We start from the raw sequence: 23,080 nt of genomic DNA, 5'->3' as shown, positions 1-23,080 counted from the left end.
GGAGGGAGCGGCCAGTGCCATGGCTGGCATCTCCCTCATCATCGCAGCCTCATCAGATGCCACAGTCACTGGCAGAGGGGCGGAGGAGCTGCTGCCGTCATCCAGGGTGAACCGAGAGGAGCCCGCAGAGACGACAAGCAGCTCGTGCGCCAACGTGAAGTCACTCTGGACCTTGCTGCTCGCCATTGGTGGCGGGCGCCTTGCTGGGATACTGGGTGCCTCGTCCGGCTTCCACACTCCATGACCACCTGAGGGCATTGCCTGTGTGAGGGCTTGCAGGTCCGAGCACAACCCCAGGAACTCCTGATTCTGACCCCGAAGCTGCCTTTCCAAGAGAGTTACCACTCTCTCAATGGAGGAGGCAGTGCACTTGGCCATGAGGGTCAACACAGTGCTTATGCTCCACATGGACTCCTCCACAACAGAGACCATGGCACTCATACCCTCATGGATCTCTGCCAGATCCTCCTGCACATCCCGCTGGACATCCAGAATCTGCTGCCTAGTGGACGACTCCAGAGGCTCATCATCTGCCTTTGATTCAGCATTGTCCTGGTCTCCAGCCGTCCTCTGACTCACGGTGCCTTGGGCACTCTCTGTCTCCGTCTGGGGAGACAAGTGAGTATGAAGTGCCCTCACCGCTTTGCTCTGACATTCTAGCCGAAGATGTAACACCCACCAAGGTGTTGGTATCTGCGCTGGTGTCTGGTTCAGAGAGCGGGTGTGACGCAGGTGCAGCTGAACCCCAGAGGTCCTCTGGCATCAGGGGTGGCTCTTCAGGGTCCTGCAAATGAGTCCCAGCTAGCGAATCTAGGGGAGAACAACGACATCATTAGTTTTAATCATCACACTGTCACTGTGCATGCCAGGCACCCTGGTGAGGCAATGGAGGCCTGCAGCATGGCGCCATTGTCTTTCAATGATCAATGGGGAAATCCAGTTTTGAGGCTCCCGTCAATAAAGAGACTACATAAGAATGTTTGCACCATTCAAAACTCTCACCTCTGTGGACTGTACTCTTACCTTCGTCTGACACCCTAGCCTCTCCACTACCAGCTGACCAAGGTGCGTGGTGCCTCTCCAGCTCCTAAGCGTCCCGCTCAAATCTGGTCAGGATTAGGAGGTTTGTGGGGCCTCTGCCTGTCCGCGACCTCTCAATGTTGTTATGGCTCATCTTCTCCTGAAAGGACAGAGGAGTGTTGATTAGTCCACTCTCTACCTGCAGCACAGTTGCAGCCTGGTCAACCCCACCTGAGGAACACCTTGCAGGGCACATCCGAGTCGTGGCCCTCAAGCAGCAAGGCACTCAGTCACAGCATCCAGGGCTCACCCCCTTGGCCATCTCCTGTGTCATTGACAGTTGGCACTCAGACTCCAACACCCCTGAGCTCCATGGAGGGGGGCAGCCAGCCTTTAACATTTCACCACACTGATCCATGCCAACACGGTATTCATCCTTCCCGAGCGCAGCAGGTCGTTGAACATTTTGTGGCACTGCACCCATGTGCGCCACACAATGTCGTGGCCGCTGACCTGGGCTGCCACCTCCTCCCAAGCTCTTTTTGTCAGGTGCGATGGCCTCCTCCTTCCATCTCTGGGGACAAGGATGCCCCTCCTGGCAGCCACCTCCTCCAAGAGCACTGCGAGGCACTCATCTGAAAACCAGGGGGGCTGAGTGCCCACCCAACCTGCCCTTCCGCCTGGCGTCTCCAGCCGCAGTTGAGGCCATAGCTTCGGTCTCCAGGGGGCAGAAGATATGTTCTTCCCTGGCAGCCATCAAGGAGCTGCCTGTGTCATTTAAACGGCCAGGCAGCCATTGGACCCAGCGCCCAACAGGCCCCTGCCCGGCCCTTCCCAACCATTGGGAAGACGTGTTTCACGCTGGGCAGGCCTTAATTGGCCAGCCAGCGTGAAATTGCGGTCATTGGCCAATCGCAGGCGGGGACCTGTTTCCCAACTGGTTCCGGGCCTGCTAATTATGCGCACCCGCCAAGGGTAAAATTCAGGCCTGAGTGTGTCTATAATACCCTGCCCCAAACAAGTCTCTCCCCACACTACTGGTCACGACCCCCAGATCTCAAACACAAATATCCTTCAATTGAACTTTTTAATGAGGTCAGGATACTGAAAAATTGCTGGAGATTCCAAATGTTGGCAGCTAGTGGATGAAGTTCTTAATAACAGAAGCATGTAATGAATTTTTGAGGACTTTATGTGGCAAACTTTATCTGAGACACAGTAAGGAATTTAGTTATTTTCTATTTATATATGAAGACTGCAATTACAGAGGATCATTAACCCCATTGTTGGCTTTTCCACAAGTTAGTGAGTGTGTAACTGTTTGGCTAACCTTTACGGATGGGTTGAGATGGGGCCCAGCCAGAGGAAAACAGAAAAATGAAACTACTGATTTGTCTTTTTTTTATATAAAAAAGTTATATGACAATTAGAGTTGGTATGTAAGATATTGTAGTAATTATAGTTTTGGGAAATGTTGGACTGTAGCTTTGAGAATAAGCCAATGTATTAGCCATGTGGGAAACCTCTACAGAGAGAGGAGAGCACTTCTTTAGTTATGGAGTTCGATGAACACGTGTAGTTGCTACTGCTGCCTTGCAAATAAAGCCGAATGGTTCCACTAAGAAAAGTTGTCTGAAGATCAATTCTATAACAAACTGGCAGTGACGATAAATCAGATTCGGTGCTGTACCTCGCCCAGCGATTGTGGGTATTTAAGTTTGTTAAAAATAAAAGAAGATATACTCATCTGAAATGCCACAGTTTTCCAGAACCAATCCCTTCGAGCCAGGCACAGACAATTGGTCTCATTACATAGAACATCTTGCGTTCTTCTTTCAAGTGAACAAAATCACACGGGAAGAGAAGAGGAGAGCGGTCCTCCTGAGGATTTGTAGGAGCAAAACCAACAGTTTGATTCGAAGCTTGATGGCCCCCAGTGCTCCAGATTCAAAGGCCTTCAGTGAATCAGTGGACCTCGTTAAGGGACATTTTCAACCCAAGCCCTCAGTCACGTTGCAGAGGTTCAGGTTCAATTCATGAAGTAGAGCTCCGGGTGAGACAATTGCTACCTCTGTGGCAAAATTAAAGCAACCGACGGAATATTGTGATTTTTCTGAAACCCTGAATGACATGCTCAGGGATTGTTTAGTGTGTGGCGTGCAGGAAGACACTATTCAGCGAAGATTGCTGGCTGAAGTGAATCTTGATTTTAAGAAAGCGTTAGAAATAGCCCTGGGGATAGAAAGCGCTGTAAGGGATTCACAAGCAACTCAAGGGGCGCAAAATGGCGCCTTTCTCCTAGTCGGGCAGGAACAATCAGCTGAAAGTGGTGCGAGAAACCGGGACTCTGCCGCAAAGCAGGAAACAGCCCTCGCTAACTGAAAAATTAGAGGAAACAGCTTAGCAACTAAATCAAAAAATAACTTTCATCGACACGGAAACAATCAGACTTCTAGCGATTGGCAATATAAAAAAGTAGAATGTTATTTTTATCACAGAAGTAAACATATAATGAGACACTGCAGAGCAAGATTTAAACAGGCCTCCAAACAATAAACGAAGTCCAATGAAGTCCATAGCGCAGAAGAGCCAGAAGCAACAAGTTCTGACATTTATTCATTATTCAGCATGAAAGTTGGGAAGACAGAGCGAATATTTGTTGCAGTGCAAGTGAATGGTAAACCATTAAAAATGGAAGTAGTCACGTGAGTTTCCATCACTGTAATGGGAGAACGCACTTTCAGATATCTAAATAAAGGTGATCAACAATTAGTTTTGGAACAAACATCTGCCAAGTTGAAAACGCACACAGGGGAAGAAACCCAAGTAAAAGGTATCGCCAGAGCAACCGTTCATTATAGAATCCAATCGGCATATCTACCAACGATGGTGTTGAAAGGCAGAGGACCAAGCCTTCTAGGGCGAGATTGGTTAAGGGAAGTCCACCTTGATTAGCCAGTGAGATTTCAAAAGGAACCTGGAAGAGTTCCTATCTTGAAAAAGGAACAAGGCAAGGTATTGCAGAAAGAGCCTGGAGTGTCCAAGGACCGTAACAGGATGAAAAAGGAGTGTGTAAGGATTCAACAACCTGAAGAAATGAAGACTGTCTTAAACAACACTGGACGAACAGCAGAAGAAACTCAAGGAGACCCTGCCGAGTGACAGAGTTCAAGACAAAGTGAGTAAACTTCACAAAAAAAGGGAAATACTGTTGAAAGACCTTCACACACTACAAGATTCCATCAGGTCAAAGTTTGCGCCTCTGGAAAAGTATGAAGAGAAACAAGAAGAATTTGACACCTCTCTGAACAAACTGAATAACCAGTTGGAAGAGAAGAAGCAGCAATGTTCAAGTTTCCAGGAGGAAGCCAACAGATACTGGAAAGAGACAAAAGATCTGAAGAATCAGTTAAATGAAGCTAAAGAGGGTTTGAAAGCAAAAGTAGAACTTTCTAAGAGGCGAGCAGATAATGAAGTCTTGGATGACTTAGCTACTGAATGAAGACAAATTGAGATTGCATTTGAGAGAAGTCTGGCCGTCAGTGAAGTCAAAAAGAAAGCCGAGACTAAATCCTGTGGTAAAAAGAATAAGACAATTAGAAAGAGGATACAGAATTATTAATGAGGCACCGTCTTTGGACAAGACTGAGCCTAATCTATCACCAGAAATTGAGACTGAGAGGTCAAGGAAGGGAAGGGAAGTGTCAGAGATGGATCACATGAAAATGATGGAGGGGTGGAAATTGGAAGCAAAATTAATAACTTTTTCCAGATCCAGATGAGAGCATGAAGCAGCACCGAAGCAGTCATTGATGTACCGGAGAAAGAGTTGTGGGAGGGGCCTGAGTAGGACTCACTATGTGAAACATTCCTTGTTCCAGTCTTACTCAGGCCCCTCCCCCAACTCTTTCTCCGGTACATTGATGACTGCTTCAGTGCTGCTTCATGCTCTCATCTGGATCTGGAAAAATTTATTAATTTTGCTTCCAATTTCCACCCCTCCATCATTTTCACATGGTCCATCACTGACACTTCCCTTCCCTTCCTTGACCTCTCTGTCTCAATTTCTGGTGATAGACTGTCCACCAATATTCACTACAAGCCCACCAACACCCACAGCTACCTCAACTACAGCTCCTCACATCCCGCTTCCTGTAAGGACTCCATCCCATTCTCTCAGTTCCTTCGCCTCCGTCTCATCTGTTCTGATGATGCCACTTTCCAAAACAGTTCATCTGACATGTCTTCCTTCTTCCTTAACTGAGGTTTTCCACCCACGGTGGTTGACAGGGCCCTCAACCGTGTCCGGCCCATCTCCCGCGCATCCACCCTCACATCTTCCTCTCCCTCCCAGAACCATGATAGGGTCCCCCTTGTCCTCAATTATCACCCCATCAGCCTCCGCGTACAAAGGATCATCCTCCGCCATTTCCGCCAACTCCAGCATGATGCCGCTACCAAACACATCTTCACCCCCCACCCCCGGCGGCTTTCCACAGGGATCGTTCCACTCCTCCATCACCCCCTACACCTCAACCCCCTCCCACAGCACCTTCCCATGCAACCGCAGAAGGTGCAACACCTGCCCCTTTACTTCCCCCCCTCCTCACCGTCCAAGGGCCCAAACACTCCTTTCAATGAAGCAGCACTTCCCTCAATTTGGTCTACTGCATTCGCTGCTCCCAATGCGGTCTCCTCTACATTGGAGAGACCAAACGCAGACTGGGTGACCGTTTTGTGGAACACCTTCGGTCTGTCCGCAAGCATGACCCAGACCTCCCTGTCGCTTGCCATTTCAATACTGCAACCTGCTCTCATGCCCACATGTCCGTCCTTGGCCTGCTTCAATGTTCCAGCGAAGTTCAACGCAAACTGGAGGAACAGCACCTCATCTTCCGACTAGGCACTTTGCAGTCTTCCGGACTTAATATTGAGTTCAACAATTTCAGATCATGAACTCTTTCCTCCATCCCCACCCCCTTTCCGATCTCCCTTTTACCAATAATTCATCAATTTTTTTTTTTGCACTATATTTTTTTCTTTTCCCTCCTATTTTTAAATTTATTTCGATATATTGTTTCATCTCCACCTTTTAGCCTATTTCGATCCCTTCCCCCCACCCCACCCGCACTAGGGCCATCTGCCACCAGCTTGCTTCCCTTAATGTCCCCATTAGCACATCTTTTAGATAATATCACCACCATCAACACCCCTTTGTCCTTTTGTCTATGACATCTTTGGGAGTCTCTTCTTGGATTCCACCTATCACTGGCCCGCTATTGAGCTCTCCTGTCCCACCCCCTTCTACCAGCTTATATTTCATCTCATTTCTATATGTCTTAGTTCTGATGAAGGGTCATATGGACTCGAAACTTCAACTGTATCCCTCTCCACAGATGCTGTCAGACCTGCTGAGTTTTTCCAAGTATTTTTGTTTTTGTTCCAAGTCTATCCAACCTCTCTTCATAATTTAAATGTTTCATCCCAGGCCACATCCTGGTGAATTTCCTCTGCACCCCCTCCAGTGCAATCGCATCCTTCCTATAACATGGCGACTAGAACTGCACACAGTACTCCAGCTGTGGCCTCACCAAGGTTCTATACAACTCCAACATGACCTCCCTACTTTTGTAATCTATGCCTTGATTGATAAAGGCAAGTGTCCCATAGGCCTTTTTCACCATCCCACTAACATGCCCCTCTGCCTTCAGAGATCTATGGACACACACGCCAAGGTCCCTTTGTTCCTCAGAACTTCCTAGTGCCATGCCATTCATTGTGTACTTCCTTGTCAAATTACTCCTTCCAAAGTGTATCACCTCACACTTTTCAGGGTTAAATTCCATCTGCCATTTATTTGCCCATTTGACCATCCTGTCTATATCTTCCTGTAGCCCAAGACACTCAACCTCACTGTTAACCACCTGGCCAATCTTTGTGTCATCCACAAACTTACTAATCCTACCCCCCACATTGTCATCTATGTCGTTTATATCCATGACAAATAATAGGGGACCGAGCACAGATCCCTGTGGTACGCCACTGGACACTGGCTTCCAGTCACTAAAGCATCCTTCTGTCATTACCCTCCTACAACTAAGCTAATTTTGAATCCACCTTACCAAATTACCCTGTATCCCATGTGCATTTGCCTTCTTTATAAGTCTCCCATGTGGGACCTTGTCAAAGGCTTTGCTAAAGTCCATATAAACTACATCAACTGCACACCTGGTCACCTCCTCAAAAAATTCAATCAAATTTGTTAGGCATGACCTCCCTCTGACAAAGCCATGCTGACTATCCCTGATCAAACGATGCCTCTCCAAGTGGAGATAGAAATTTCTCCAATAGTTTCCCTACCACTGACGTGAGACTCACCGGCCTGTTGTTCCCTGGCTTATCTCTACAACCCTTCTTAAATAGCGGAACCACATTAGCTGTTCTCCAGTCCTCTGGCACCTCCCCCGTGGCCAGAGAGGAATTAAAAATTCGGGTCAGAGCCTCTGCGATCTCCTCCCTTGCCTCCCTCAGCAGTCTGGGACACAAATCATTCAGACCTGGAGATTTGTCCACTTTTAAGCCTGCCAACACCTCCAATACCTTGTCACTCCCTATATCAATTTGTTTAAGAACCTCGCAGTCTCTCTCCCCGAGTTCGATACCTTCATCCTCATTCTCTTGGGTGAAGACAGTTGTGAAGTATTCATTCAACACTCTAGTGATGTCCTCTGGCTCCACCCATATATTGCCCCCTTGGTCTCTTATGGGCCCTACTCTTTCCCTGGTTATCCTCTTCCCATTGATATACATGTAGAATATCTTGGGATTTTCCCTACTTTTACCAGCCAGAGCTTTCTCATATCCCCTCTTTGCTCTCCTAATTGCTTTCTTAAGCTCCACCCTGCACTTTCTGTACTCCACTAATGCCGCTGCTGATTTGCTCCCCTTGTACCTGCTAAAAGCCTCACTTTTCTTTCTCATCGTAACCTGAATATCTCTGGTCATCCATGGTTCTCTGGGCTTGTTACTCCTTCCTATCACCCTAGAGGGAACATGTTGAGTCTGTACCCTCCCCATTTCCTTTTTGTACACTCCCCATTGTTCCTCTGTAGATTTCCCCACAAGTAACTGTTCCCAGTCTACCTTGGCCAGATCCTGCCTTATTTTACTAAAATCCACTCTCCCCCAATCCAAAACATTTTTTTGCAACTTGTCGATTTCTTTGTCCATAATGAACTTAAACTGTACCATGTTGTGGTCGCTATCGCTAAAATGCTCGCCCACCACCACCTCAGTCACCTGTCTGGCTTCATTCCCCAGAATTAGGTCCAGCGATGCGCCGTCCCTTGTTGAATCCTCTACATATTGACCTAAAAAGTTCTCCTTTACACATTTCAAGAAATCCACTCCATCCAAGCCCTTAACACTATGTCTATCCCAATTAATGTTGGGAAAGTTGAAATCACCTAATATAATTATCCTATTGTTATTGTTTTTACACACCTTCACAAATTGTGCACATATTTGCTCCTCAATTTCCCGCTGACTATCTGAGGGTCTATAATAAACACCTAACAATGTGGCTGCCCCTTTTTTATTCTTAAACTTTACCCACAAAGCTTCATTTGATGCTCCCTCCAAGATATCATCTCTCCTTACTGCAGTAACTGACTCCTCAACTAATAATGCAACGCCTCCTCCTCCTTTACCCCCTCCTCTGTCTCTCGGAAGATTCTATATCCCGGAATGTTGAGCTGCCAATCCTGTTCTTCCCTCAACCTCGTCTCAGTGATGGCTACTATATCACAGTTCCGTGAGTCAATCCTCACCCTTAACTCATCCATTTTACCTGTAATACTCTTGGCATTAAAGTAGAGACCACCCAGCCTTGCCTTACTCCCTTGAAGCTTATTGTAGCTGTACTCCCTCTGACTTGATTGTTTTATTGTATTATGATGTGTCCCTATTCTACTAACATTCTGTGTCCCCTCCCCCTGCCAAATTAGTTTAAACTCCTCCCAACAGCACTAGCAAACACGCCTGCAAGGTTGTTAGTCCCACTGTGGTTCAGGTGTAGACCGTCCCGCTTGTACAGGTCCCACCTTCCCCAGAAACGGTCCCAGTGATCCAGGAATCTAATACCCTCCCTCCTGCACCAACTCTCAAGCCATGTATTCATCTATGCTATTCTCCTATTTCTGAGCTCGCTAGCATGTGGCACTGGGAGTAATCCAGAGATTACAACCCGAGAGGTCTTGCTTTTTAGTCTACTGCCTAACTCCCTGAATTCTTTATGCAAGACCTCTTCCCTCTTTCTACCTATGTCATTGGTACCAACATGACCATGACCTCTGCCTTATCACCCTCCCCCGTCAGGATGCCCTGCAGCCGTTCAGTGACATCCCGGACCTTGGCACCAGGGAGGCCAACATACCATCCTGGAGTCACGTTGACAGCCACAGTAGCGCCTATCTGTTCCCTTGACTATAGAATCCCCTATTACTATTGCTCTTCCTCCCTTCCTCCCCTCCTGTACAGACAGGCTGCTTGTGTTGCCAGAAGCTTGGCTCTGTCTGAACTCCCTGGAGGAACCAGCACCCTCATCAGCCTCCAAAATGGAATACCGATTTGCGAGCGGGACCCCAGGGGACTTCTGAACTACCTGCCTGTTTCTCTTGGACTGCCTGGTAGTCACCCATTCCCTTCCTTCCTTCCTCAAGTCCCTTCATCTGCGGTGTGACCACCTCTCTAAACGTGCTATCCACGATGCTCTCAGACTCGCGGATGCTCCACAGTGTCCCCAGCTGCTGTTCCAGCTCTGAAACCCAAGCTTCCAGGAGCTGTAGCTGGACACACTTCCTGCACACATGCTGGTCCCGGGCACTGGAAATGTCCCTGGCTTCCCACACAGAGCATGAGGAGCACACCACGGCTTTGCGCGCTCCTGCCATGACTTATCCCTTTAAATTAAACCTTTTAAGTTAATTACTCTCGGGCCCTTCTTTCCTGATCCTCGTTACTGTAGAATATACAAACTGTAAACCACAAAAAGACCTTAAACTATAAGCGATTAAAGCAGTAAATACCTTACCCACTACTTACCAGTGATTCCTTTCCCTTGTAGCCTCTCCTGCTGCAGCATGCTCTGAAGATTTAAGAAGTTGGATAGCAAGGAAAAAATGCAAAAAGCACCTCGTCCCCTATGCACCGAATTCCTGCTTTGCACCAAATTCCAAATACCCACTCTGGCTGTGCCCCTCTCTGGATGTGCTCTCTCTCTTGTTCATCTGCAAGCACACTGTAGTGTGCTTCTAGATAGTCCCTTTCTTAAATAGAGCTGAGTTGACTCACCACCAGTTAAGCTTCAAATAGTCATTAACTCCTATTCAGGCCCTAATCAGGCTTCAGGTGATTGACAGTTAACTGTCACACAGTCAGCTGGGTCAGCTACCTTACCAACCTTTTAACTGGACTTACAAAAATTAAAGAGAAATTAAAGAGAAAGACTTACCAGTTCAATTCCTGCTTTGCACCAAATTCCGAATACCTACTCTAGCTACGCCCCACTTTGGATGTGCTCTCTCTCCTGTTCGTGTGCAAGCACACTGTAAGGAATTTCAGTGGAGGACCGAAGTGGTTACCTGGTAAAGTAAGTTCGGTGACCAGACCATTGTCATACCATGTGGAAGTGGAAGGCCAGATCACCCTTAAGCTTGTGGATCATTTAAGAAAAAGAGAGATACCACAACAAGATATTGTTCCACCTGTAACCACGACTGAACCACTGGTTCCTGTTGAAGATGCTCAACCAAGAGCAGGCATGTTTGGAGTCAAAGACACTGAACTGCAAGTGCCTAATGAGGCACCTGATGTTAATGTGGTTCCAGAGAATGTGTTTCCTGGAAAAGAATCTGAAGTCGTGGAGCTGCGACATTCCATACAGAGCAGGAAACCACCTGAAAGACTGAGCTTGTAATTTCATGACCTTTCTAAATGTCATGAGATAAATATCCTTGTAAATACTAAAGGTACAGAAGAGTTAAAGAGGGGAGGAATGTAGTAATTATAGTTTTGGGATATGTTGGACTGTAGCTTTAAGAATAATCCTATATTGTAAGATCACATGATCTATGTAAACCAATGTGTTAACAGCGTGGGGAACCTCGACAGAGAGAGGAGAGTATTTCTTTAGTTATGGAGTTTGATGAATGTGTATAGTTGCTGCTGCTATCTTGTAAATAAAGTCAAATGTTTCCACTAAGAAAAGTTGTCTGAAGGTCAACTCTATAACAGATATAAAGCGAAGAGGTAATTATTGGGGAATGAAATACTCGCACTATATATATATTGACTTATCCCATCGTAACATGTGAACCTCCTCCAAACAATCAAATTCTGGACTGTGCTGATTGCCCTTTAGGCAAATAGGACAGGCGTATGTGCAATTCAGGACAATGAGATGAGTAACCAGTTAATACTTCTGGTGTTATTCTGTCAACTTGGCTAATTTAGCAGAGTTCTTGTATCTGAAGATCTGGGGCTCAAACTCCACTGTGGATTTAAACGCATATTCTGGGCCTAATTCAGTGCAGCACTGATGGTGTGCCACATTGCCAGAGCTGACATCTTTCACATATGACGCTGAGTAACTTTTATTTGGAGAAGGTAGTGTGAAATTTCTTCCTGACATTTAAATAGATTTCCTACTGCAAAATTAGAGCTTGTTTCTGTAGCCTTATGTGTAAGCTGAAAAAATATTAAAATCTGACTGATTCATGGGAGCTTGAGATATTCCTGAACCTAAAAGTGATCTCAGGGATTCAGCTCCTATTATGCACCCTGAGTCAAATGGATGAAATATCTTAGTTGGTCCCAAGCTGCATAGAACTCATCAGAATCAGTCACTCACACAATGTAAACATTTTAAAGTCTGCACTGAGCAGTTCGCACAGCAATACAGAGGTTGATGTCCCATTTGACAACTCACTCCATTTTATTTCAAGTAAGTAGATAGAGGTAAAAGGATAATAGGAAAATATTTCCTGGGCCAATAAGGGAAAATACTACTCTGTAAAATTCCTCTCTGACCCCCTTAAGCTATCAAAACCAGCCCAGGAGAACACATGGCTGAGTGTTGTTTATAAAGATACTTATCTCTTCTATGTGATCTCTTTCCCAAAAAAGAGCCCCTGATTTCTCCAGTTCCATTCCATTCATTTTTACTGCGCCAAATATTGTACCAAAAGTCATAGACATAACTTTAAAGTTTCAAGTGACAGTTTGAAATTAACATAGCGCAGAGTATTAGAGCTGCATATCAGTATCAGCCTCAGGGGTAAATAACCAGGGCATTTGCCAGGGTTCCAGGTCATGGAAGACCTGGGTGTATGGTGGGGGAGGTGGGTGGGGGGTGGGTTGGCTGGGGGAAGGCCCTTTAAGCTAAGCTAGCAGTAAAGCTCATCAAAGTGTGGGTGGGAGAAGACAAGGGGAAGGTTCCACTCCTCAGTCTTTGCCCAGGGCACCCACAAATCTAACATTTGGTTTACTTTGCCTCCCCTTAGAATCTGATAGGCCCTTTTACTACTTCTTATAAAATGCTACCTATGAGTCACTAAATTTAGGGAAACAAGCTTTTGATCACAATCTCCTCAGTTAATTCGACTGATTCATTCAATCTAGCTACTAATAGAGCATAAAATTAGTATAAACGGCTAATAGACCATCACTGAGGGCAGCGTATCCCCGATAATAATCCAAAACTAATTAATTGTTGCTTATTAGGTGATGCATGCTACTGTGATTGGGGGCAATATATGAGAAAACTTTGAAATGACCTCTGCTGAACAACAGGAGTTAATTTATTAGTAATGGTAATTAGTAATGGTTAAACTGATTACTTTTTTCCCAGAAACCTCTGGGCCTTTCAAATTATTTTGTTTTTAAATTAAATGAGGTTTTCTTTTTAACTGAGTGTTTTGAAGGATTTTGATGCTCATCAATGAGAGGGACAGTGATGTTGGCAAATTAAATATTTTCACCATCAATCAGATGAAGATCAAGCCCAACAGATGCAGGGTTGTCGAGGTTTATCCAGAAATCTCGCACTTGTCAAACAAAAGTCTCGCAAAAAAGGGACAGAGCCAGAGAATTAGTTCCAAAGTGTTGTTGCCCTGTCACAAAACTTTGAACTGGAAGTGCAGAATCACCAAGTATGCCCCATAGAGTCCTTTCTATTCTGATATATCTTCCCGCAAACCCCACAGAAATATCCCCCAATGCCCATTTTCTGCAACAACCATCTCCTCCAACTCTACAAGGTCTCTGTACTTCTCTAACTCTGGCCTCTTGCACATCTCTGATTTTGATCGCTCTACCATTGGCAGTTGTTCTTCAGCCATCTTGGCCGTATGCTCCGGAATTTCCTCCCTAAACTGCTCCTCTTCCTTTACAATGTATCTTACAAAGTCTACATCTTTGACCAAGCTTTTAGTCACCCGTTCTAACATCTGCTTATGTGGCTCACTGTCAAGTTATGTCTGCTAATGCTCCTGTGAAGCACCTTGGAGCATTTATGTTAGGTGCTATATAAATGCAAATTGTTGTTTGTAGCCACTCTAAGCCAGACTGATGATTTAGAACCAGTTTGTGCTGAATTGTGACCACACGCAGCTGGAGCTGGATTAAAATGTCTGAAAATCAGTTCTACTAGCATGCACTGAAAAGACCCATCAGCTTAGGCTACAGTAAAAACAAGTTTTAATATAATGTACCTGTTGGACCCAGTGCCCTGGTTTGTTGGGGCTAAAGGATCCGGGTTGTACGTTTGTTTCAGCGTGACTGAGTTGGTACCAAGACAGAGAAGATCAGTAGACCGTTCTTAGAAGAGACACATTCTGTTTATTTACAAAAGGAACTCAGCAGCTACACGTGTGTGCTTACACCTCAAAACTCTGTCTTTACTCTTCAGACTCTAACTCAAGACTACTGACTACAGAGGTAGTCCGCGCTACTCTGCTATTGGGTATCAAGATCATGTGATCTTACATTACAACATTTGTCTTAAGGGTATATTACACATCAGATTACTACATGCCTCCCCCTTTACTTAGAAATACATTTTACAATTTTTCTCAAAATATCAATTTATTCACACAGATAAATAATTTTACAAAGTCAGTCTTTCTGGGGGTTTCCTTATGTGTGTAGAACGTCTCAATTCTATAGCTTCTGATGTTTGATCTAGAACCTCCCTCATTCTAGTCGTCTGAGCATCAGGTACTTGAGTAGGTACCTGCAAATCCGTTTCTTTGACTCTTTCAGGTACAGGTGGCCCTTCAGTCACATCTGTACTCAGTTGCATTCTTTCACCAGGAGATGTTGATTCAGTCACAAACATTGGTGGAATCATTTCTGGGTATTTTGTTTCTCCTCTTCTTATATGATCCACATGTCTCCATATGACTCGATCTTCCACTTTCACATGGTAGGAAAGAGGTCCCATTATTGCACTTATTTCACCAAACAACCATGTTGGTCCTTCTCTAAAATTTTTCACAAATACTTTCTCTCCTACGTCAAATGTCCTGTCACAACCGTGACAGTCAAGTCCAATTTTCTGACTTCCCTGGCTCCTTTCCACCTTCTCCCCCAAGTTTGGCATAATTAGGCTCAATCTCGATCAGAGACGGCGCTTCACCAACAATTCCACAGGTGTGACACCTGTTGACGTATGAGGTGTGGTTCTATAATGGAGAACGTGCTAATTTAGTGGCTACAGAATCTCCAGACAATTTCTTCATACCAGATTTGAACATCTGAACTGCTCTCTTGGCCAGCCCATTTGAAGAAGGGTGGTATGGTAAAGTTCTCACATGAGTAATACCCTTGAGGCTGATAAATCTGTGAAATTCAGCACTCCTGAATACTGTTCCATTGTCTGATACGACCACTTCAGGTAGTCCGTTGATTGCGAAACTTTGTTGTAGTTTGTCTATTGTAGCAGAAGATTTCTGCGACCTCACTTCATTTATGTCCATACATTTTGATTGTGCATCGACGATAAGTAGAAACATTGTTCCTATAAAAGGCCCCACATAGTCGATGTGTACTCGCACCCATGGCCTTCCTGGCCACTCCCAGGGGTTTAACGGAGCTGTTGCAGGTAATTTTTGTACTTGCTGACACTGCTTACAACTTCTCACTAAGTTTTCTATTTCTCCATCCATCACAGGCCACCATAAATAGCTGTGTGCTATTGCCTTCATTTTGGAAATTCTGGGATGTGCACTGTGAAGTTCAGCTAGCAAAGGCTTTTGTCCTTTTGGAGGAACAATCACTCGTGCTCCCCACAATAAGATACCTTCCTGGCTTGTTATTTCGTACCTTCTTTGGAAATACAGTTTCATTTCATCAGATTCTTGTTTTTGTGACCATGAAGAACTTGATCTTGCACTTTGGATTGAGACTGGGTTTCAATTTGTCCAATATTTAATCTGTCTAGCAGTGATGAGTACAGGAAATTCAATAATAAAATGAATTCTTGAGGAATTGGAACATCCTCATCTTATACTTGCACGGGCAAACGACTGAGTGCATCTGCGTTTGCAATTTGACTTCCGGGTCTACGAATGAAAGTATACTCATATGCTGCCAAGATCAATGCCCATCTTTGTACTCTTGCTGAGGCTATAGGGGGTCTAGCCTTGTCGTCACTAAATAATCCCAATAATGGCTTGTGGTCCGATATAATAGTAAAATGACAACCGTATACATATTGGTGAAACTTCTTAACACCAAAAATGATTGACAAGTCTTCTCTTTCTATTTGAGAGTAGCCTTTTTCTGCAGTACTGAGTGTCCTCGATACATATCCTATCGGTCATTCTGATCCATCATCCATTCAATTAGAAAGCACTGGTCCCACTCCATATGGAGGAGTGTCACACATTAGTATCAACTCTTTTTTTGGGTCAAAATGTACTAGAAGTATAGATGATTGTAACAACTGTTTCACTTTGGTGAAAGCTTCTTCCTGTGGCATTTGCCAAGACCATCACTGGTTTTTCTTGAGCAAGTAATACAGTGGGTGTCAGTTCTGTCAACAAATCAGGCAAGAAGTATCCATAGTAATTGATCATCCCCAAGAATTATTTCAGTTCGGATGTATTCTTTGGCGCTGGTGCTCCTCTAATGGCTTTCACTTTTTCTTCAACTGGATATAGGCCTTTTGACCTAGGTAAGTTACCTCTTTCACTTGGAATGTGCACTTCTCTTTTTTTAAACACACTCCAACCTGCGAAAAGCATTTCAAAACTTCTTTCAAGTTCATCAAATGTTCTTTTTCTGTGAGTCCAGTCACGAGAACGTCATCCAAATAAACTACAACGTGGGGCAGTCCCTGTAGTAAACTTTCCATGGTTCTATGGAATATGGCGCAAGCTGAAGATGCGCCAAAAGGTAAATGGGTGTATTGGTACAACCCTTTGTGTGTATTAATGGTGACAAACTTCCGGGAGGTCTTCTCTAATTCCAATTTTTGATAGGCATGACTCATATCAAGCTTCGTGTAGGCAGTTCCACCTGCCAGTTTAGTGCACAAGCCTTCAATTTTTGGTACGGGGTGTCTTTCTAACTTAACCACTTTATTAACTGTTAATTTGTAGTCTCCACAAATTCAAATGTTCAAATGATCAGGTTTGAGAACAAGTACAATCGGTGCTGTCCTCTCTGAAAACTGCACTGGTTGTATCACTCCCAGTTTTTCTAATCTGTCCAGTTTGGTGTCTACTTTTTCCCGCATTGCATAAGGCACTGGTCTTGCCTTCATGAATTTTGGTGTTGCCTCTCGATCAACATGAATTTTTGCTTGTAGCCCCTCAATCTTTCCAAGTTTGTCCTTGAAAACTGAGGCATATTTTTGTAATAGCTCTCTTGGCTTTTAGTTCTCAGTTGGAAGATTTCAGTCCATTCCAATTTAATTTCTTTCAGCCAGTTTCATCCGAGGAGACTAGGCCCCTCGCCTGCTACCACCATTGAGGGTAATTTCACTGTTTGACCTCCGTAGTATACTGTGACTTTACATACGCCCTTGACTTGTATGTCTTCTCCTGTACAAGTTTTCAATTTGGCATCAGTTTCTTCGAAATTTAGTTTACGTTCCTCATGATTCAGGTATTTAAAAGTATGCTCACCTATCACCATAGTGGCTGCTCCAGTATCCACCTCCATTCTGATAGGCCTCTCATTCACTCTCATGGTTACATAGATAGGTTTTGTTCTTCCTACCTTTAAATTATATAACAAATAAATAACTGAATCTATTACTTCAGGCTTTTCAATGCTGTTAATCTCATTGGGTTTTTGCTTTTGTCTGAAAGTCTGCCTGATTCTATCTTTACAATGTCTCATGAGGTGTCCATTTCTTTGGCGGAAAAAACATTCGATCTTTTTAAACTGTGATTCATTACAAGATTGTCTGCTTCCACCTCTGTTACCATTATGCCATGTTTTTGCTGCTAAGTTATCTCTTTTAATTTGTCTGCTACTGGTGGCTGATTCTCACTTTGCTTTGCACTTTCGCGTTCTTTTTGGCTGAGGCTCCCCGCCCAGCGTGGATGATGGCGCCATTTTGCGCTCCCTGTATGGATTTCAAGTCTCGCACTGCACCTTCCATTGCTAGAGTGATTTCCAATGCCTTCTGAAAATCTAAATTTGTCTCAGACAGTAATCTTTTCTGAATCACATCTTCATTTATACTACACATCAAACAATCTCCAAGCATATCATTGATAGATGTACCAAACTCGCAATATTCAGTTAACTGTTTCAGACTTGCTGCATAACAAGCAACTGTCTCTCCCGCGGCTCTATTCCTTGAATTTGAACCGTTGCATTGTCACCGACGGCTTGGGCTGGTAATGATTCTTTACGAGGTTCACTAAGTCATCAAAACTTTTCGAGCACTGGGTGCCAACAAATTTTGAATTAATCCATACGTCTTACTCCCACACGTGGATAAGAGGATCATGCGCTTCTTCTCCTCCCCCGCAATGTCATTCACCTGGAAGAAGAACGTGAGGCTTCAACATAATGAGACCAGTCGTCTGAGGGGTTGGATCGATAGGCTCCACTCTTCCAAATTGCGGCATGCTCTGAGGGAATTGCTTCAATGATCAGGAAGGAAATTTTTCTTTACTTACAACTACCATGCGAGTTACGGCCCGATTTTGGTTCTTCTGATTTCCTTCGTTCTTTCTTGCTTTTTTACCTCATCCTTTCATGTCTTTCCTTGCTTTTTACTCTCATCACCAATTTGTTGGATCCAGTGCCCTGGTTTGTTGGGGCTAAAGGATCCAGGTTGCACTTTTGTTTCGGGGTGACCAAGTTGGTACCAGGACAGAAGAGGACCAGTAGACCATTCTTAGAAGAAACACATTCTGTTTATTTACAAAAGGAACTCAGCAGCTACGCTTGTGTGCTTACACCTCAAAACTCTGTCTTTACTCTTCAGGCTCTAACTCAAGACTACTGACTACAGAGGTAGTCCGCGCTACTCTGCTGTTGGGTATCAAGATCATGTGATCTTACATGGCAACATTTGTCTTAAAAGGTATATTACACATCAGATTACTATAATACCCCAGCTCCCCACCCCTAAATTAGATGGTCTTCATTTCAGTAATGCTCAAATATTGAACATTGCAATATTTCTCAATAATCTATCTAGGTGGATAGGTTGGAGCTAACGAAGCTTATTTGTCTAAAAATAGTGTCTTTTAAAGATGTTTTGTTAAAGTACAGCTGTGTGTAACCAGAGGCTTTTTGTTTCAAGTTACTAATTGCTGTTCTCAGGGCAATCCCAGATTAGTTGGTGTTGGGCACAGGTTAGTGAGGAAAATAACTGGTTTTCCTTTCTCATTTTTTATGTGTCACACTGAAATCTGCACACACATTAAAATATCACACCTGAAGAATGATGGGTGTGTTGCGAAGTTTCGTCTTTTCATGGTTTCCATAGTTTCTCCTGCTGTAGTATTCGATTGTGAGTGCAAAAGGGACACCATCAGGGAGATTTAAAGATAAATATTGAGTAAAACTTGGTAGTTGATCCCCGTCTCGAGGCAAAAGCGATCTAGTCCTCATAGAGGGACACTCACAAAGTCTGCTGGCGCCAAAAGCAGCAATGATGTTTAAGAGAAAATGATGGTTTTCACTAACTGTTCTAGGTACTGCACAGAATTCTGTTTTTCTTTCAATGAATAGCTTTTAAGCACTGCAGAAAACAAGAGAAGGAGAAAGCTATCAATTAATGAACGCCTGATTCTCCTGGAACCTGGTGTCAATTCCTCACTTGGGGGGTGGGTGGGTCAAAGGTTGTCAGTTAAACTCATTCGTTGTACTTAACCTCATTTGTTACCATGTCATCACCTATTTGTTTAAGTAATCCTAGCTACTGAAGTTTACTTGTTGCTATGCAGTATTCTCCATAGTCTTTTTGGAAATAATTTCTTGATGACTTTTCCATTCTCTCCAACATTTATCTGATGTTTATGTGCATGTTGTGAATTTCGTTCCCAAGGCAACAGGCAGCATTGCCATTCAACAAAAAAATATATTTTTCAATATATTTCCACATGTAACATGAAAAAAGGAAATACCTTTCATCGCACGTTGGATAAATTGCTGACCTACGACAAACTGCTGTCATTAAAGGGTGATTTTTCTTTTGTTTAAACTGAACTAAAGGAAGTGAAGAACACTTCTAGCTTTGGATCTTTGTTGTGGCAGATAACATCACTTTACCAAAACTCAAATGGATCGTTGACATGCTGGAGCCATGGAGGAATGCAAAACCTCAAGAAAATGAATCATCAAATGGAATTCTGTTTCTTGAAAACACTACCAGGATCTGATAACATAACCAGCACTGAATTGATGAAACAATAAGACACCAGTGCGCAATGAGCCATGGTGCTAAGATTGGGTTGTCAACCCTCCAGGATTGACCTGGAGTCTCCAGAATTGAAGATCAATCTCCAGGACACTGATGTGTGCAATCCTGAAGAAAAATCATTGGGACATTAAAAGATATTGTTCTTTTTGTAATTTTCTTTGAACATTTCTCTTTACCAGATATAAAAATATTGCAAATGGGGAAAAAAGGCTGTTTGGCTGGCAGTCAAACATCATCCAATTGGGTAATCAGTCTTTCTGTTTTCCAGTTGGTGTAAGAAGGCAGTGCGTTACAAGGATGGATGTGCTGGCTGACTAATGGCTGGAGTGTGGGGCAAGTCATGTGATGAAACCTCCAGGAATACAATTAATTATAGTTGGCCATCCTTTGCTAAGATGTTGCGGAAATGGTTTAGGGCAGTTTATACAGTGCTTGATTTGACACTCAGCTACAAGGACTAAGATTGTCCCAGGTTCCAGGAATGACAGATTACAGTTACATGGATGGGCTGGAGAAGCTGGAATTATTCTCCTTACAGCACAGAAGGCTAGCAGGCGATTTGATCAAGGCATTTAAAATCATGAATGATTTAAATAGAGGAAATAAAGAGAAACTGTTCCCAATAGCTGAAGTGTCGATAACTATAGGATACAGGTTTAAGGGGATTGGCCAAGGAACCAGAGGCGACATGAGGAAAATTTTTTTTTAAGCTGAAAGTGATTAGGATTCAGAATGGAATGTCTGATAGGATGGTGGATGCAGAGTCACAGAGTCAATAGCAGCCTTCAAAAGAAGATTGGATAAATACATTAAGGTGGAAAATTTGCAGGAATGTGGGGAAAAAGTGGGGGATTGGGACTAACTGGACCACTCTTTGCAAGAGTCAGTGTAGACTCGATGGACCAAGTGGCCTCCTTCAGTCTTGTACTATTCTATGATTTAATGCTTAGCATATGTTGAGTTAGCTGATTCCGGCTGCAACAGCAGTAAGGGCAGCAGTGTTTCAATTAGCATCATTAACCTTAGGACAAGGCATATGTGTATAGAGGTCGGGACCCTGAATTTCTCTGGGATCCTCATGATTTCCCTCTGTAACTTCAGCAGACCATCCAAAGAAATGACATGAATGGAAGTTCTTAGCTGCAAAGATATCAGGCATAGGTGAAGAGGTGACAGGGCTCCACTGCGATGTCTCCATGGTCAAGCAGGTTTCTGAGACTCAATGGTTAGTCCACCTCATCCACCAGTGGTGAGCTGTGGCTGCAGTATATAGGATCTGCAGGAGTCACTGCGGCAATAAAACAAGCTTATTCCAACAGCAACTCCCGGCCTCATGACATCAACCACTAACAAGGACAGGAGCACCAAATCGCGGGAATGCCATCGCCTCCATTCTCCCCTTCGAGTCATGCGCCCAATCCTGACTTGAACATTTATTACTGCTCCTGCGCCATCACTGACTCAATATAATGGAATTCTCTATATGCCATCATTGTGGGACCACAATCAACATAAAGATCGCTTTAGTGGCTCAAGGGAAAAGCCCATCACCACCTTCTCAGAGTAACTCAGGAAGGACAATAACAAGGCAGCTTTTTCACTGTCATTCACATTTCGAGAGCAACTAAATAACAGATAATTTATAAGAACATAAGAATTAGGAGTAGAAGTAGGCCATTCAGCCCTTCGAGTCTGCTCCGCCATTCAATAAGATCATGGCAGATCTGATTGTGGTCTCAACTCCACTTTCCTGGCTGTTCCCCCATAACCCTTGATTCTCTCGTCTATCAAAAATCTATCCACCTCAGCCTTGAATAAATTCAATGACCCAGCTTCCACTGCTTTCTGGGGAAAGGAATTCCACATACTAACTACCCTGTGAGACAAAACAACTCTCCTCATCTCTGTCTTGAAAGGGAGACACTTATTTTTAAACTGTGTCCCCTAGTTCTAGTCTCTCCCACAAGTGGAAACATCATTTCACATGAATCTGACCCATTCTGAATGAGCCTTCATTAATTCAGTTCAGCATTTAACCTTCTTACGTGGATCTACAGTTACCACTGTATTGCTGGAGCATGCAACTTGAAATCCAATTAAGAAATAAGTACAAAACCTTGAGAAATGGAAAGCAGCCATCTTTAGCAATGGAGCGAAGAATCATCTGTGATCACTTGATAAGCCTAGACAAACGATATTGCATTCTCCTATGATAGATATCACTCACGGACAATTTCATGATATCTTCAGAGGGAAATGGCATTTTCCAATTGAATATCAACACAAAATGTTAAAGACGCACCATCTTGATACTCATAATGAACCAAGCCCCGAATCTTCTTGCACAACTTCTCAAAAGCTGGCAATGCCTCTTATTGTCATACGGTTCAGTTTGTTGCATTTTGTCATTTTTTGTCTTCTCTCCATTTTCCACAGCTGCAGGCATCTATATGACCGTTTGCTTCCTCGGGGAGTTTGAAGTCTCATTTGACCTCAGCTGTAAATTGACATTTGCCAAATTTACAGCTGCTTGCCATTATAATGTGGAGTATAAATGGTAAATTAATTATCTCCAATCTTCAATCCAAACAAAAATGTTTAACAGCCTGTTGCTGGTTTAGTTTTAACTCAAGAGCATATGGATTCATCAGTCTGATTCAAAGGTTTATTTTTTGCTCCGCTGGTTATCATGGAGCAAGTGTCCTTTTCTCATTCCATGTCTGCCTTCCCTTTATTAGCGGTGATTTGGATGGACAGGTAGCGTTGTATTAGGCTACTTAATGAAGATGGTTTATTGAAACCAGGAATTTGAGCATTTTGTCCATTACTGGGCAAGTCCAGAACATTTGTGACCCAATGTCACAAATTGGCTTTCAAAAAAATCTGCTGCCCATATCCTGCCTCACACCAAGTCCCAACACCCATCATCTCTCTGTTCACTAGCTTATGATATTGGCTCCCGGTCCACCAACATCTCCATTTTAAAATTCTCATCCTTGTTTTCAAATCCCTCCATGGCCTTGCTATCATCCTTGCTAACATCCCTTCTTAATCCTACCTCCCATGTCTCTGTAATTTGCTTCAGCCCTACAGCCACTGAGATTTCTG

The sequence above is a fragment of the Cetorhinus maximus genome, chromosome 21 (assembly GCF_964194155.1).
Source record: "Cetorhinus maximus chromosome 21, sCetMax3.hap1.1, whole genome shotgun sequence".
NCBI classification, from domain to species: domain Eukaryota; kingdom Metazoa; phylum Chordata; class Chondrichthyes; order Lamniformes; family Cetorhinidae; genus Cetorhinus; species Cetorhinus maximus.
The sequence above is the reverse complement of the archived record's forward strand: the minus strand, read 5'-3'. Positions refer to the sequence as shown.